The sequence below is a fragment of the Amblyomma mixtum genome, chromosome 2, assembly GCF_055824585.1.
Source record: "Amblyomma mixtum isolate Tamu chromosome 2, ASM5582458v1, whole genome shotgun sequence".
In the NCBI taxonomy this organism is placed as follows: domain Eukaryota; kingdom Metazoa; phylum Arthropoda; class Arachnida; order Ixodida; family Ixodidae; genus Amblyomma; species Amblyomma mixtum.
In genome coordinates this window covers 283,722,919-283,728,935 of record NC_143013.1, presented here as the reverse complement: position 1 = coordinate 283,728,935, position 6,017 = coordinate 283,722,919, and positions in this window count along the sequence as shown.

Here is a 6,017-nt window from a genome sequence, read left to right as displayed (position 1 = left end):
TACAGAGGAGCATCTTCGTGTATGACTAGTGCAGAAAAAAAAAGTTGTCTGAACGAGAGCTGCGGTGTTTTTTTACACTGCGTAAATATAATTGAAGGCATCGTCTGTATGCTGTGATTATATGATCAATATATCGGTGGCTGAATGACAGTTTTACACATTGTATTCTGTGTCATGTGTGACGTATTGTCGTCGGCGCTCCCTACAAGTTTGCACTTTTTGTCGCAATGATGTTGCTTGTTGTTAACTGTCAAAACTTTGAGTAGGAAATGCACCTTTTGTAACATTCTTAAGAAAAAGCTTTTGGGACTGCGCGCGGACTTTTTGTGATGCAGACTTGATTTGTGCGTACTGGGGAAGTTTTTGACGTTTCTTCATGCATCTTGGTGTCATATCGACGTGCCAGAGTGTGTTGCTAGGCTAGCCGTGTCTGCACTTCTTAATTGTGTTACATCAACGCTGCGACAGTGCGACCATCGCCTTAGGAGGCCTCATCGAGGTTGTAACGGACGGACTTCAAAATCAAAGCAGCACCATCTTGAGCTTTCCAAGGCGGGAACCTCTGACGGGCATCGGGCTCCGCAGGTCAACACGACCGCTAAGGATACCTGAGGAGCATGTGCACCCGTAAGAACAGTAACGCGCCCATAAACCTCGCCTCCATGTTCTTTCTGTGTCGACAGCGGAGCTGATTTTAGGAATCCATGGACTGTCCCGTAAGCGAGTGCCTGGACAGCTTCTGCGTGTCGGTCGTTACCTTTCTGGGTGCTGCTTGGTTCTTTCTAGCATTGATCATGACCAGGCTGAGCCTGGACATGCTTGGGACAGCCAGCTGAGAAACCAATAAATCAAACTGCATGACTAAACACATGCTGTTGAGTTTGTTCCTGAGTGAGCAGTAACAGTCTCATTTCTCCAAACTGCAGCGGTATTGACGTGAGTGAGTAAAAGCTCCGCCCTCGAGAAGCCACCACTCACTAGAAGTCAATGAGAAGAGCTCAGAATCTCCTCCACAGACCCGCCTCCACTCCACACCCTGCTCCAATTTACAGAAAGCCTCCACCACCCATTGGTGGATTCTGGAGGGTGGATTCAGTGGAAGCTTTCTGGAAGGTGGAGGTGGGTCTGTTAGGAGATGGTGAGCGCTTTTCATTGCTGAAAGCCTGCACTCGACACCACTCTCCAGAATCCACCACCCACCAAAAGCCCTTGAGAGGAGCCCAGACACCCACATCCACCTTCGAGAAGGCTCTACCCACATACACCCTCTAGAATCCCACAAAAGGAGCAGATAACCCACAAACACCATCATTCACCACTCACTCCACCCTCCAGGCACCTGAAAACTCGTAGGAGACCATCTATCGGAAAAGAAATGCAGTCGGATCTCCTAGAGAACCAAAAGCTGGGCGAGTTTGAATTTACCATATGCAGCAGCGCGAAAGACCGAGACCAAGAACGAGGCAAGACAAGCATGGCGCTTGCCTACTGGCCTCTATAAGAAGACAGCTAAAACTGCTATGCATGCATCTAATTATCAATGTCAAGTTTTGTGTGAAACAAAGCAACCATTGCTTAAATTTCGCAATCTTTGGGGATCCTGAGCAGGACGGCCACGGCCATCTGGTAGAAGATAACCAGACTTCAAATTGTCTGCTTGCCCATATTGTCCAATGGTATCGCTCGCATTTCTGAAGCACCAAATACACACGCGGTTTGTGTATTTTGTGATGCAGTAGCAGTTAACGTGGTCTCGTCGGCGACAGTATGCGCAATGACACCATTTCATAAATTTTAAACGCGGGAAACTGAACTCGGCAAGCTTTGATATATTAGTAGAGCAGAATGTTGGGCCAGTTGGTGCAGCGACATATTCAAGAAAACTTTGCGCAGAATAACACAAGACGAAAGGGAGAAACGTACACACACACTAGCGCAAACTTCCAACTGTATTTTTCGGAAACGATACATCGCCTTAAAAAGCAGAAAGGGCGCCAGCGTACGATAGCCAGTGCAACACGTGTGGGAGCACAATGGTAAAGAAGAAATAACATCTGTGATAGGCACAAGACAATTCAAACTCCGCGGAAATGCTCAGAAAGTAGCAACATGAAAGCGGGTTATCGGTCACGAAGGAAATCAAGTTCTTTTTTGAGAAGGGCTATCGATGCTTTACTCACGCAGCCTGCCGTACTAGATATCTCTCGAGCCTCTACAATTTCCCGGGCCACCCTATCGGAAGCTCTCCCGATAACAACCGTAGAACGGAGGAGAGGGCGGCACTGCTGTTTCTTCTTCTTATTCCTGTCTACATAGTGTTTGCATTTAAGGCAATGCAATGACAGGTTCGAGTCTCCATTTGAGCGCAATGAATTGGCATGCTCTCTGAGCCTGTCATTGAGACAGCGCCCTGTCTGGCCTATGTACACAGACCCACAGCTGAGTGGAACCTTATACACCACACCAACAGTGCAGGGCACAAACTGTGTTTGGTGTTTCGTGACACATTTGTTCTTCACTGCTCTCTTACCCTGGCACCTGCATGCTGGTCATGGCGCACAGGCGGGACAATTTCAAAGGAGCTGTAAACACAACATCCACTCCGAAACGCGGGATATGCATTGGGTCTTGTGTCGCTCCTGTTTTATGCGAGATATTTTTAGCTAAATTTGACCGTGACTTGAAGGCTGATCTTGACAACTATAGCATTGTGAGCATTTTCAGATACGTTGACGATTTTCTAGTCCTTCTACAACTAGATTTGAAGCATGATGTTTCTACGGTTGCTGACTCAGTCTTGGGGAAGTTTTTTGCTTGATCCAAGACGCTGAATTTTACCCTTGAACTACCACAGGACCACTGTCTACAATTTTTAGACCTTAAACTGTTTTTTACTAATGACAAACACCTTTGTTGGGCTTACATGCCGCGTTCGAAAAAAGCTTTGTTACCTTTTGATTCATCTCATTCTAAGCTCGTAAAACGTGGCATAGCATAATCTTGTCTAAGAACAGCCCTTTCGAAATCTTGCACGCACAGGGTCAAATCCAGTTTTGACCACCAGGTTGAACGTTTGGAGCGAGCTGGTTTTCCGAGTTCAGTATTAGTTTCTGTAGCCGAGTCTTTGCTTAGACAATTTAGAAGGCTTGAGAGGGCCGTCGATGTTCCTCAACTCACACTGCCAAGAGAAAAAAGACCTTTCCAAGTTCTCCCATATGTGCACAAACTATCGCACAATGTCAAAAGGGTGGCCAACAAGTTCGGAGTGGATGTTGTGTTTACAGCTCCTTTGAAATTGTCCCGCCTGTGCGCCATGACCAGCAGGTGCCAGGGTAAGAGAGCAATGAAGAACAAATGTGTCACGAAACACCAAACACAGTTTGTGCCCTGCACTGTTGGTGTGGTGTATAAGGTTCCACTCAGCTGTGGGTCTGTGTACATAGGCCAGACAGGGCGCTGTCTCAATGACAGGCTCAGAGAGCATGCCAATTCATTGGGCTCAAATGGAGGCTCGAACTGTCATTGCATTGCCTTAAATGCAAACACTATGTAGACAGGAATAAGAAGAAGAAACAGCAGTGCCGCCCTCTCCTCCGTTCTACGGTTGTTATCGGGAGAGCTTCCGATAGGGTGGCCCGGGAAATTGTAGAGGCTCGAGAGATATCTAGTACGGCAGGCTGCGTGAGTAAAGCATCGACAGCCCTTCTCAAAAAAGAATTTGATTTCCTTCGTGACCGATAACCCGCTTTCATGTTGCTACTTTCTGTGCATTTCCGCGGAGTTTGAACTGTCTTGTGCCTATCACAGATGTTATTTCTGCTTTACCATTGTGCTCCCACACGTGTTGCACTGGCTATCGTACGCTGGCGCCCTTTCTGCTTTTTAAGGCGATGTATCGTTTCCGAAAAATACGGTTGCAAGTTTGCGCTAGTGTGTGTGTACGTGTTTCTCCATTTCGTCTTGTGTTATTCTGCGCAAAGTTTTCTTGAATATGTTGATATATTAGTTTTTGAGGAAAGGAAATGGCGCAGTATCTGTCTCACATATCTCGGCGGACACCTGAACCGCGCCGTAAGAGAAGGGAGGAAGGTGGGAGTGAAAGAAGAGAGAGAGAGAAAGAGATGCTGTAGTGGAGGTCTCCGGAATAATTTCGACCACCTGGGGATCTTTAACGTGCACTGACACCGCACAGCACACGGGCGCCTCTTGGATTTCGCCTCCATCGAAACGCGGCCGCAAGCTTTGAAATAGTAATTTTGACGCTCGATATTTCGAACCGGGTGGGCGATAACTAAGAATTTAAAAACTGTCACCTTCGGTGTTGACGGTCTTCAATTTCGCAATAGAACCTTGCTGCCTGAAATCAAAAATAAAAAAGTTGATTAGTTCGCTTATTACCTAATTATTGAGCTCTATCGCGTACATTGTGTCTAGCCTTGATGTACAATACACCTGCAGAGACTATACCGATGTATATCTCAGAGTTCTTAAAATGAAACTGTAAACGTTAAAAAAAAAATCACCCTGTATATGTAGGGCCCTTCGTTCTCAGGAAAAACTCGATTTTATCCGATTCTTGCACCCCGAACATATTTCTTAAACGTCAGATTAAACCCGATAAATTCTGTGGATATATAGTGCTTATTCATGAAGAGAAGGAGGAATTTCAGATTAAGTTCGAAACGGGCGATTCAGAAGCGAGAGGCAAAAAAAAAAAAAAACTGCCACCGCCCAGACGTCTCATCAGAGTCACTGTATAAAGCGCTACCCACGCTAATGACACCCTGATCCAAGCACCTGGCTCATTTATAATGGTTGCTGCGACGTTGAATGCTTTCGCACTGTACAAATAAAGGAAGACCGGTCTTTCCCAGACGCGAGATAGCTCCTTAGGAAATAGTAAGGTACGCGAAGAAATATTTGTAACAGCTTAATATTTGCCAAACCTTAGTTGGCAAACAATTGTTTAGTTATTTTCATGTTGTTTACGAAATAAGCAAAATATTAGGCACCTTATATGTAGCAAAAAAAAGCAAAACGAATTGTTGTATTAAACTGTCTTGTGCTGTAAAAAATACCGAAAAAAACCCGAACTATGGATTTTTTTTTTTTTTTTTCAGAATAGCCAGGCTTGCGCTCGAATTTGAGATCGGAAAAAATCGCCAGATATTTAGCACACAGAAAACCAGTGAACGAAGGGCCTTACTGTATGTCATCTATCGCTATGCTGAAACAGTCTAATTCTATCCAACATTCTCACGCAAAAATTTTGAAAATTGGAAAATTGTAAGATACTGTTATCGAAATATTGAAGGTAATGGCCCATTCCTTTAATATATAGCAAAATATTTTTCAAGTATTTCCATCCATTGCATCGAACAATTAAGACTGCAATAGAAAACCTATGCGGAACGCTTTTGATAGCAAAAACAAAGGGTTAATGGGAAAAAAATTCAAGACTGTCGTTAGATGATCTGCGGGTCATCTTCATCATCATCATCATCAGCGTGACTACGCCCACTGCAGGGCAAAGGCCTCTCCCATGTCTCTCCAATTAACCCTGTCCTTTGCCAGCAGCGCGTACCGTATCCCCCGCAAACTTCTTAATCTCATCCGCCCACCTAACTTTCTGCCGCCCCCTGCTACGCTTGCCTTCCCTGGGAATCCACTTACATCCACTAGCGTGTAAACAAACATAGCGGAGCAAAAGACACTCAAGCGCGAAACTACACGTCAAGCTACACGTGACAGCCATTGCGCCATGCGACGACTGGCGAAGGGGCCGAAACATATGAAAAAATTGCGTTCATAAAAGGTTTCTGGCTCAAAAATGCTTTTGCCCGGAATTTTTGGGCATGTTCATTGGTGTACGTAACGCCGAGTGAACTGCGGCCGCCGTAGGGATGCGAACAGGAAAAGGTTAGCGCGTAATGTAGAGGTAGTACCACAGCAGCGTCATGTGCACGCAATCCACATGTGGAGGCGAGTTCTTCCGCCTCCGAACACCGTCGTATACG